Source organism: Phalangium opilio, unplaced genomic scaffold (genome assembly GCF_054372755.1).
Source record: "Phalangium opilio isolate 3A_F unplaced genomic scaffold, DU_Popi_V2 ptg000031l_1, whole genome shotgun sequence".
NCBI classification, from domain to species: domain Eukaryota; kingdom Metazoa; phylum Arthropoda; class Arachnida; order Opiliones; family Phalangiidae; genus Phalangium; species Phalangium opilio.
This window is the reverse complement of record NW_028324158.1, coordinates 2941601-2950990: the sequence shown is the minus strand read 5'-3', so window position 1 is coordinate 2950990 and position 9390 is coordinate 2941601. Positions and strand designations below refer to the sequence as shown.

Sequence of the window (9390 nt, the reverse complement as noted above, 5' to 3'; positions counted from 1 at the left end):
TCATGTTATTAAACTAAGAAAATGCATGAGTCTGATAGAGGTGGGATTCGAACCCACGCCTCCGAACAGACTGGTGCCTTAAACCAGCGCCTTAGACCACTCGGCCACTCTGCCTGAACACACATGTCAACTAAGACAAATAAGCACGAGCTTCATGTTATTAAACTAACAAAATGCATGAGTCTGATAGGGATGGGATTCGACCCCACGCCTCCGAAGAAACCGGTGCCTAAAACCAGCGCCTTAGACCACTCGGCCACTCTACCTGAAAACAAAAGTAAACTCATTCTATTAAGCAAAATCTTCACTTTAAAATTCTTAAAAACACAACAGACTGATAGAGGTGAGATTCTAAACCACGCCTCCGAAGAGACTGGTACCTGAAACCAGCAATTTAGACCACACGGCCACTCTACCTGAACACACACGTTGCTCAGACAAAGGAGCAAGAGCTTCATGTTATTAAACTATGAAATTGCATGAGTCTGATAGAGGTGGGATTCGAACCCACGCCTCCGAAGAGACTGGTGCCTTAGACCACTCGGCCACTCTACCTGAACACACACGTTGCTCGGACAAATGAGCAAGAGCTTCATGTTATTAAACTATGAAATTGCATGAGTCTGATAGAGGTGGTATTCGAACCCACGCCTACGAAGAGACTGGTGCCATAAACCAGTGCCTTAGACCACTCGGCCACTCTACCTGAACACACACGTCAACTAAGACAAATAAGCAAGAGTTTCATGTTATTAAACTAACAAAATGCATGAGTCTGATAGAGGTGGGATTTGAATCCACGCCATTGAAGAGACCGGTGCCTAAAACCAGCGCCTTAGACCACTCGGCCACTCTACCTGAAAACAAAAGTAAACTCAGTCTATTAAGCAAAATCTTCACTTTAAAATTCTTAAAAACACAACAGACTGATAGAGATGAGATTCGAGACCACGCCAACGAAGAGACTGGTACCTGAAACCAGCACCTTAGACCACACGGCCACTCTAACTGAACACACACGTCAGCTCAGACAAATGAGAAAGAGCTTCATGTTATTAAACTATGATAATGCATGCGTCTGATAGAGGTGGGATTCGAACCCACGCCTCCGAAGAGACTGGTACCTGAAACCAGCGCCTTAGACCACTCGGCCACTCTACCTGGACAAAAACTCGTCAACTAAGACAAAGAAGCAAGAGCTTCATGTTATTAAACTAAGAAAATGCATGAGTCTGATAGAGGTGGGATTCGAACCCACGCCTCCGAACAGACTGGTGCCTTAAACCAGCGCCTTAGACCACTCGGCCACTCTGCCTGAACACACATGTCAACTAAGACAAATAAGCACGAGCTTCATGTTATTAAACTAACAAAATGCATGAGACTGATAGGGATGGGATTCGACCCCACGCCTCCGAAGAAACCGGTGCCTAAAACCAGCGCCTTAGACCACTCGGCCACTCTACCTGAAAACAAAAGTAAACTCATTCTATTAAGCAAAATCTTCACTTTAAAATTCTTAAAAACACAACAGACTGATAGAGGTGAGATTCTAAACCACGCCTCCGAAGAGACTGGTACCTGAAACCAGCAATTTAGACCACACGGCCACTCTACCTGAACACACACGTTGCTCAGACAAATGAGCAAGAGCTTCATGTTATTAAACTATGAAATTGCATGAGTCTGATAGAGGTGGGATTCGAACCCACGCCTCCGAAGAGACTGGTGCCGTAGACCACTCGGCCACTCTACCTGAACACACACGTTGCTCAGACAAATGAGCAAGAGCTTCATGTTATTAAACTATGAAATTGCATGAGTCTGATAGAGGTGGTATTCGAACCCACGCCTACGAAGAGACTGGTGCCATAAACCAGTGCCTTAGACCACTCGGCCACTCTACCTGAACACACACGTCAACTAAGACAAATAAGCAAGAGTTTCATGTTATTAAACTAACAAAATGCATGAGTCTGATAGAGGTGGGATTTGAATCCACGCCATTGAAGAGACCGGTGCCTAAAACCAGCGCCTTAGACCACTCGGCCACTCTACCTGAAAACAAAAGTAAACTCAGTCTATTAAGCAAAATCTTCACTTTAAAATTCTTAAAAACACAACAGACTGATAGAGATGAGATTCGAAACCACGCCAACGAAGAGACTGGTACCTGAAACCAGCACCTTAGACCACACGGCCACTCTAACTGAACACACACGTCAGCTCAGACAAATGAGAAAGAGCTTCATGTTATTAAACTATGATAATGCATGCGTCTGATAGAGGTGGGATTCGAACCCACGCCTCCGAAGAGACTGGTACCTGAAACCAGCGCCTTAGACCACTCGGCCACTCTACCTGGACAAAAACTCGTCAACTAAGACAAATAAGCAAGAGCTTCATGTTATTAAACTAAGAAAATGCATGAGTCTGATAGAGGTGGGATTCGAACCCACGCCTCCGAACAGACTGGTGCCTTAAACCAGCGCCTTAGACCACTCGGCCACTCTGCCTGAACACACATGTCAACTAAGACAAATAAGCACGAGCTTCATGTTATTAAACTAACAAAATGCATGAGTCTGATAGGGATGGGATTCGACCCCACGCCTCCGAAGAAACCGGTGCCTAAAACCAGCGCCTTAGACCACTCGGCCACTCTACCTGAAAACAAAAGTAAACTCATTCTATTAAGCAAAATCTTCACTTTAAAATTCTTAAAAACACAACAGACTGATAGAGGTGAGATTCTAAACCACGCCTCCGAAGAGACTGGTACCTGAAACCAGCAATTTAGACCACACGGCCACTCTACCTGAACACACACGTTGCTCAGACAAAGGAGCAAGAGCTTCATGTTATTAAACTATGAAATTGCATGAGTCTGATAGAGGTGGGATTCGAACCCACGCCTCCGAAGAGACTGGTGCCTTAGACCACTCGGCCACTCTACCTGAACACACACGTTGCTCGGACAAATGAGCAAGAGCTTCATGTTATTAAACTATGAAATTGCATGAGTCTGATAGAGGTGGTATTCGAACCCACGCCTACGAAGAGACTGGTGCCATAAACCAGTGCCTTAGACCACTCGGCCACTCTACCTGAACACACACGTCAACTAAGACAAATAAGCAAGAGTTTCATGTTATTAAACTAACAAAATGCATGAGTCTGATAGAGGTGGGATTTGAATCCACGCCATTGAAGAGACCGGTGCCTAAAACCAGCGCCTTAGACCACTCGGCCACTCTACCTGAAAACAAAAGTAAACTCAGTCTATTAAGCAAAATCTTCACTTTAAAATTCTTAAAAACACAACAGACTGATAGAGGTGAGATTCGAAACCACGCCTCCGAAGAGACTGGTACCTGAAACCAGCACCTTAGACCACACGGCCACTCTACCTGAACACGCACGTCAGCTCAGACAAATGAGCAAGAGCTTCATGTTATTAAACTATGAAAATGCATCAATCTGATAGAGGTGGGATTCGAACCCACGCCTCCGAAGAGACTGGTACCTGAAACCAGCGCCTCAGACCACTCGGCCACTCTACCTGAACACACTTGTCAACTCAGACAAATAAGCAAGAACTTCATGTTATTAAACTAAGAAAATGCATGAGTCTGATAGAGGTGGGATTCGAACCCACGCCTCCGAAGAGACTGGTGCCTTAAACCAGCGCCTTAGACCACTCGGCCACTCTACCTGAACACACACGTCAACTAAGACAAATAAGCAAGAGCTTCATGTTATAAAACTAACAAAATGCATGAGTCTGATAGAGGTGGGATTCGACCCCACGCCTCCGAAGAGACCGGTGCCTAAAACCAGCGCCTAAGACCACTCGGCCACTCTACCTGAAAACAGAAGTAAACTCAGTCTATTAAGCAAAATCTTCACTTTAAAATTCTTTAAAACACAACAGACTGATAGAGGTGAGATTCGAACCCAACCCTACGAAGAGACTGGTACCTGAAACCAGCACCTTAGACCACACGGCCACTCTACCTGAACACACAGGTCAGCTCAGACAAATGAGCAAGAGCTTCATGTTATTAAACTATGAAAATGCATGAATCTGACAGAGGTGGGATTCGAACCCACGCCTCCGAAGAGACTGGTACCTGAAACCAGCGCCTTAGACCACTCGGCCACTCTACCTGAACCCACACGTCAACTAAGACAAATAAGCAAGAGCTTCATGTTATTAAACTAACGAAATGCATGAGTCTGATAGAGGTGGGATTCGAACCCACGCCTCCGAAGAGACTAGTGCCTTAAACCAGCGCCTTAGACCACTCGGCCACTCTACCTGAACACACACGTCAACTAAGACAAATAAGCAAGAGCTTCATGTTATTAAACTAACGAAATGCATGAGTCTGATAGAGGTGGGATTCAAATCCACGCCATCGAAGAGACCGGTGCCTAAAACCAGCGCCTTAGACCACTCGGCCACTCTACCTGAACACACTTTTCAACTCAGACAAATAAGCAAGAGCTTCATGTTATTAAACTAAGAAAATGCATGAGTCTGATAGAGGTGGGATTCGAACCCACGCCTCCGAAGAGACTGGTGCCTTAAACCAGCGCCTTAGACCACTCGGCCACTCTACCTGAACACACACGTCAACTAAGACAAATAAGCAAGAGCTTCATGTTATTAAACGAAATGCATGAGTCTGATAGAGGTGGGATTCAAATCCACGCCATCGAAGAGACCGGTGCCTAAAACCAGCGCCTTAGACCACTCGGCCACTCTACCTGGACAAAAACTCGTCAACTAAGACAAATAAGCAAGAGCTTCATGTTATTAAACTAACAAAATGCATGAGTCTGATAGGGATGGGACTCGACCCCACGCCTCCGAAGAGACCGGTGCCTAAAACCAGCGCCTTAGACCACTCGGCCACTCTACCTGAAAACAAAAGTAAACTCAGTCTATTAAACAAAATCTTCACTTTAAAATTCTTAAAAACACAACAGACTGATAGAGGTGAGATTCGAAACCACGCCTCCGAAGAGACTGGTACCTGAAACCAGCACCTTAGACCACACGGCCACTCTACCTGAACACGCACGTCAGCTCAGACAAATGAGCAAGAGCTTCATGTTATTAAACTATGAAAATGCATCAATCTGATAGAGGTGGGATTCGAACCCACGCCTCCGAAGAGACTGGTACCTGAAACCAGCGCCTTAGACCACTCGGCCACTCTACCTGAACACACTTGTCAACTCAGACAAATAAGCAAGAGCTTCATGTTATTAAACTAAGAAAATGCATGAGTCTGATAGAGGTGGGATTCGAACCCACGCCTCCGAAGAGACTGGTGCCTTAAACCAGCACCTTAGACCACTCGGCCACTCTACCTGAACACACTTTTCAACTCAGACAAATAAGCAAGAGCTTCATGTTATTAAACTAAGAAAATGCATGAGTCTGATAGAGGTGGGATTCGAACCCACGCCTCCGAACAGACTGGTACCTGAAACCAGCGCCTTAGACCACTCGGCCACTCTACCTGAACACACTTGTCAACTCAGACAAATAAGCAAGAGCTTCATGTTATTAAACTAACAAAATGCATGAGTCTGATATGGATGGGATTCGACACCACGCCTCCGAAGAGACCGGTGCCTAAAACCAGCGCCTTAGACCACTCGGCCACTCTACCTGGAAACAAAAGTAAACTCATTCTATTAAGCAAAATCTTCACTTTAAAATTCTTAAAAACACAACAGACTGATAGAGGTGAGATTCTAAACCACGCCTCCGAAGAGACTGGTACCTGAAACCAGCAATTTAGACCACACGGCCACTCTACCTGAACACACACGTTGCTCAGACAAAGGAGCAAGAGCTTCATGTTATTAAACTATGAAATTGCATGAGTCTGATAGAGGTGGGATTCGAACCCACGCCTCCGAAGAGACTGGTGCCTTAAACCAGTGCCTTAGACCACTCGGCCACTCTACCTGAACACACACGTCAACTAAGACAAATAAGCAAGAGTTTCATGTTATTAAACTAACAAAATGCATGAGTCTGATAGAGGTGGGATTCGAATCCACGCCTCCGAAGAGACTGGTGCCTTAAACCAGTGCCTTAGACCACTCGGCCACTCTACCTGAACACACATGTCAACTAAGACAAATAAGCAAGAGTTTCATGTTATTAAACTAACAAAATGCATGAGTCTGATAGAGGTGGGATTTGAATCCACGCCATCGAAGAGACCTGTGCCTAAAACCAGCGCCTTAGACCACTCGGCCACTCTACCTGAAAACAAAAGTAAACTCAGTCTATTAAGCAAAATCTTCACTTTAAAATTCTTAAAAACACAACAGACTGATAGAGGTGAGATTCGAAACCACGCCAACGAAGAGACTGGTACCTGAAACCAGCACCTTAGACCACACGGCCACTCTAACTGAACACACTAGTCAGCTCAGACAAATGAGAAAGAGCTTCATGTTATTAAACTATGATAATGCATGCGTCTGATAGAGGTGGGATTCGAACCCACGTCTCCGAAGAGACTGGTACCTGAAACCAGCGCCTTAGACCACTCGGCCACTCTACCTGAACACACACGTCAGCTCCAACAAATGAGCAAGAGCTTCATGTTATTAATTTATGAAAATGCATGCCTCTGATAGAGGCGGGATTCGAACCCACGCCTCCGAAGAGACTGGTACCTGAAACCAGCGCCTTAGACCACTCGGCCACTCTACCTGAACACACTTTTCAACTCAGACAAATAAGCAAGAGCTTCATGTTATTAAACTAAGAAAATACATGAGTCTGATAGAGGTGGGATTCGAACCCACGCCTCCGAAGAGACTGGTGCCTTAAACCAGCGCCTTAGACCACTCGGCCACTCTGCCTGAACACACACGTCAACTAAGACAAATAAGCAAGAGCTTCATGTTATTAAACTAACAAAATGCATGAGTCTGATAGGGATGGGACTCGACCCCACGCCTCCGAAGAGACCGGTGCCTAAAACCAGCGCCTTAGACCACTCGGCCACTCTACCTGAAAACAAAAGTAAACTCAGTCTATTAAGCAAAATCTTCACTTTAAAATTCTTAAAAACACAACAGACTGATAGAGGTGAGATTCGAAACCACGCCTCCGAAGAGACTGGTACCTGAAACCAGCACCTTAGACCACTCGGCCACTCTACCTGAACACACTTTTCAACTCAGACAAATAAGCAAGAGCTTCATGTTATTAAACTAAGAAAATGCATGAGTCTGATAGAGGTGGGATTCGAACCCACGCCTCCGAACAGACTGGTACCTGAAACCAGCGCCTTAGACCACTCGGCCACTCTACCTGAACACACTTGTCAACTCAGACAAATAAGCAAGAGCTTCATGTTATTAAACTAACAAAATGCATGAGTCTGATATGGATGGGATTCGACCCCACGCCTCCGAAGAGACCGGTGCCTAAAACCAGCGCCTTAGACCACTCGGCCACTCTACCTGGAAACAAAAGTAAACTCATTCTATTAAGCAAAATCTTCACTTTAAAATTCTTAAAAACACAACAGACTGATAGAGGTGAGATTCTAAACCACGCCTCCGAAGAGACTGGTACCTGAAACCAGCAATTTAGACCACACGGCCACTCTACCTGAACACACACGTTGCTCAGACAAAGGAGCAAGAGCTTCATGTTATTAAACTATGAAATTGCATGAGTCTGATAGAGGTGGGATTCGAACCCACGCCTCCGAAGAGACTGGTGCCTTAAACCAGTGCCTTAGACCACTCGGCCACTCTACCTGAACACACACGTCAACAAAGACAAATAAGCAAGAGTTTCATGTTATTAAACTAACAAAATGCATGAGTCTGATAGAGGTGGGATTTGAATCCACGCCATCGAAGAGACCTGTGCCTAAAACCAGCGCCTTAGACCACTCGGCCACTCTACCTGAAAACAAAAGTAAACTCAGTCTATTAAGCAAAATCTTCACTTTAAAATTCTTAAAAACACAACAGACTGATAGAGGTGAGATTCGAAACCACGCCAACGAAGAGACTGGTACCTGAAACCAGCACCTTAGACCACACGGCCACTCTAACTGAACACACTAGTCAGCTCAGACAAATGAGAAAGAGATTCATGTTATTAAACTATGATAATGCATGCGTCTGATAGAGGTGGGATTCGAACCCACGTCTCCGAAGAGACTGGTACCTGAAACCAGCGCCTTAGACCACTCGGCCACTCTACCTGAACACACACGTCAGCTCCGACAAATGAGCAAGAGCTTCATGTTATTAAACTATGAAAATGCATGCCTCTGATAGAGACGGGATTCGAACCCACGCCTCCGAAGAGACTGGTACCTGAAACCAGCGCCTTAGACCACTCGGCCACTCTACCTGGACAAAAACTCGTCAACTAAGACAAATAAGCAAGAGCTTCATGTTATTAAACTAAGAAAATGCATGAGTCTGATAGGGGTGGGATTTGAATGCACGCCATCGAAGAGACCGGTGCCCAAAACCAGCGCCTTAGACCACTCGGCCACTCTACCTGAAATCAAGGGTAAACTCAGTGTATTAAGCAAAATCTTCACTTTAAAATTCTTAAAAACACAACAGACTGATAGAGGTGAGATTCGAAACCACGCCAACGAAGCGACTGGTACCTGAAACCAGCACCTTTGACCACACGGCCACTCTAACTGAACACACACGTCAGCTCAGACAAATGAGCAAGAGCTTTATGTTATTAAACTATGAAAATGCATGCGTCTGATAGGGATGGGATTCGACCCCACGCCTCCGAAGAGACCGGTGCCTAAAACCAGCGCCTTAGACCACTCGGCCACTCTACCTGAAAACAAAAGTAAACTCAGTCTATTAAGCAAAATCTTCACTTTAAAATTCTTAAAAACACAACAGACTGATAGAGGTGAGATTCGAAACCACGCCAACGAAGCGACTGGTACCTGAAACCAGCACCTTTGACCACACGGCCACTCTAACTGAACACACACGTCAGCTCAGACAAATGAGCAAGAGCTTTATGTTATTAAACTATGAAAATGCATGCGTCTGATAGAGGTGGGATTCGAACCCACGCGTCCGAAGAGACTGGTACCTGAAACCAGCGCCTTAGACCACTCGGCCACTCTACCTGGACAAAAACTCGTCAACTAAGACAAATAAGCAAGAGCTTCATGTTATTAAACTAACAAAATGCATGAGTCTGACAGAGGTGGGATTTGAATCCACGCCATCGAAGAGACCGGTGCCCAAAACCAGCGCCTTAGACCACTCGGCCACTCTACCTCAAAGCAAAAGTAAACTCAGTCTATTAAGCAAAATCTTCACTTTAAAATTCTTAAAAAC

The 9390-nt window shown here is 45.2% G+C and overlaps 27 non-coding genes across 27 annotated transcripts; all 27 read right to left on the bottom strand.

Moving 5' to 3' along the window:
* Positions 1–32: 32 nt before the first annotated feature.
* TRNAL-AAG (transfer RNA leucine (anticodon AAG)) lies at positions 33–114 on the bottom strand. Its single transcript has one exon. It is a non-coding gene; the product is annotated as a tRNA-Leu (tRNA).
* Positions 115–624: 510 nt separating this feature from the next.
* Positions 625–706, bottom strand: TRNAH-AUG (transfer RNA histidin (anticodon AUG)). The gene has a single exon. It is a non-coding gene; the product is annotated as a tRNA-His (tRNA).
* A 373-nt stretch (positions 707–1079) lies between these two features.
* On the bottom strand, positions 1080–1161 carry TRNAL-CAG (transfer RNA leucine (anticodon CAG)). Its single transcript has one exon. It is a non-coding gene; the product is annotated as a tRNA-Leu (tRNA).
* A 72-nt stretch (positions 1162–1233) lies between these two features.
* Positions 1234–1315, bottom strand: TRNAL-AAG (transfer RNA leucine (anticodon AAG)). The gene has a single exon. It is a non-coding gene; the product is annotated as a tRNA-Leu (tRNA).
* Positions 1316–1825: 510 nt separating this feature from the next.
* TRNAH-AUG (transfer RNA histidin (anticodon AUG)) lies at positions 1826–1907 on the bottom strand. The gene has a single exon. It is a non-coding gene; the product is annotated as a tRNA-His (tRNA).
* A 373-nt stretch (positions 1908–2280) lies between these two features.
* On the bottom strand, positions 2281–2362 carry TRNAL-CAG (transfer RNA leucine (anticodon CAG)). Its single transcript has one exon. It is a non-coding gene; the product is annotated as a tRNA-Leu (tRNA).
* A 72-nt stretch (positions 2363–2434) lies between these two features.
* On the bottom strand, positions 2435–2516 carry TRNAL-AAG (transfer RNA leucine (anticodon AAG)). The gene has a single exon. It is a non-coding gene; the product is annotated as a tRNA-Leu (tRNA).
* A 510-nt stretch (positions 2517–3026) lies between these two features.
* On the bottom strand, positions 3027–3108 carry TRNAH-AUG (transfer RNA histidin (anticodon AUG)). Its single transcript has one exon. It is a non-coding gene; the product is annotated as a tRNA-His (tRNA).
* Positions 3109–3481: 373 nt separating this feature from the next.
* On the bottom strand, positions 3482–3563 carry TRNAL-CAG (transfer RNA leucine (anticodon CAG)). Its single transcript has one exon. It is a non-coding gene; the product is annotated as a tRNA-Leu (tRNA).
* Positions 3564–3633: 70 nt separating this feature from the next.
* Positions 3634–3715, bottom strand: TRNAL-AAG (transfer RNA leucine (anticodon AAG)). The gene has a single exon. It is a non-coding gene; the product is annotated as a tRNA-Leu (tRNA).
* A 70-nt stretch (positions 3716–3785) lies between these two features.
* On the bottom strand, positions 3786–3867 carry TRNAL-UAG (transfer RNA leucine (anticodon UAG)). The gene has a single exon. It is a non-coding gene; the product is annotated as a tRNA-Leu (tRNA).
* A 221-nt stretch (positions 3868–4088) lies between these two features.
* Positions 4089–4170, bottom strand: TRNAL-CAG (transfer RNA leucine (anticodon CAG)). The gene has a single exon. It is a non-coding gene; the product is annotated as a tRNA-Leu (tRNA).
* A 70-nt stretch (positions 4171–4240) lies between these two features.
* TRNAL-AAG (transfer RNA leucine (anticodon AAG)) lies at positions 4241–4322 on the bottom strand. The gene has a single exon. It is a non-coding gene; the product is annotated as a tRNA-Leu (tRNA).
* A 222-nt stretch (positions 4323–4544) lies between these two features.
* Positions 4545–4626, bottom strand: TRNAL-AAG (transfer RNA leucine (anticodon AAG)). Its single transcript has one exon. It is a non-coding gene; the product is annotated as a tRNA-Leu (tRNA).
* Positions 4627–5149: 523 nt separating this feature from the next.
* TRNAL-CAG (transfer RNA leucine (anticodon CAG)) lies at positions 5150–5231 on the bottom strand. Its single transcript has one exon. It is a non-coding gene; the product is annotated as a tRNA-Leu (tRNA).
* Positions 5232–5301: 70 nt separating this feature from the next.
* TRNAL-AAG (transfer RNA leucine (anticodon AAG)) lies at positions 5302–5383 on the bottom strand. Its single transcript has one exon. It is a non-coding gene; the product is annotated as a tRNA-Leu (tRNA).
* A 70-nt stretch (positions 5384–5453) lies between these two features.
* On the bottom strand, positions 5454–5535 carry TRNAL-CAG (transfer RNA leucine (anticodon CAG)). The gene has a single exon. It is a non-coding gene; the product is annotated as a tRNA-Leu (tRNA).
* Positions 5536–5907: 372 nt separating this feature from the next.
* TRNAL-AAG (transfer RNA leucine (anticodon AAG)) lies at positions 5908–5989 on the bottom strand. The gene has a single exon. It is a non-coding gene; the product is annotated as a tRNA-Leu (tRNA).
* A 70-nt stretch (positions 5990–6059) lies between these two features.
* Positions 6060–6141, bottom strand: TRNAL-AAG (transfer RNA leucine (anticodon AAG)). Its single transcript has one exon. It is a non-coding gene; the product is annotated as a tRNA-Leu (tRNA).
* Positions 6142–6514: 373 nt separating this feature from the next.
* Positions 6515–6596, bottom strand: TRNAL-CAG (transfer RNA leucine (anticodon CAG)). The gene has a single exon. It is a non-coding gene; the product is annotated as a tRNA-Leu (tRNA).
* Positions 6597–6666: 70 nt separating this feature from the next.
* Positions 6667–6748, bottom strand: TRNAL-CAG (transfer RNA leucine (anticodon CAG)). The gene has a single exon. It is a non-coding gene; the product is annotated as a tRNA-Leu (tRNA).
* A 70-nt stretch (positions 6749–6818) lies between these two features.
* TRNAL-AAG (transfer RNA leucine (anticodon AAG)) lies at positions 6819–6900 on the bottom strand. Its single transcript has one exon. It is a non-coding gene; the product is annotated as a tRNA-Leu (tRNA).
* Positions 6901–7273: 373 nt separating this feature from the next.
* On the bottom strand, positions 7274–7355 carry TRNAL-CAG (transfer RNA leucine (anticodon CAG)). Its single transcript has one exon. It is a non-coding gene; the product is annotated as a tRNA-Leu (tRNA).
* Positions 7356–7727: 372 nt separating this feature from the next.
* Positions 7728–7809, bottom strand: TRNAL-AAG (transfer RNA leucine (anticodon AAG)). Its single transcript has one exon. It is a non-coding gene; the product is annotated as a tRNA-Leu (tRNA).
* Positions 7810–8182: 373 nt separating this feature from the next.
* TRNAL-CAG (transfer RNA leucine (anticodon CAG)) lies at positions 8183–8264 on the bottom strand. The gene has a single exon. It is a non-coding gene; the product is annotated as a tRNA-Leu (tRNA).
* Positions 8265–8334: 70 nt separating this feature from the next.
* TRNAL-CAG (transfer RNA leucine (anticodon CAG)) lies at positions 8335–8416 on the bottom strand. The gene has a single exon. It is a non-coding gene; the product is annotated as a tRNA-Leu (tRNA).
* A 678-nt stretch (positions 8417–9094) lies between these two features.
* TRNAL-CAG (transfer RNA leucine (anticodon CAG)) lies at positions 9095–9176 on the bottom strand. Its single transcript has one exon. It is a non-coding gene; the product is annotated as a tRNA-Leu (tRNA).
* Between the last annotated feature and the right edge of the window lie 214 nt (positions 9177–9390).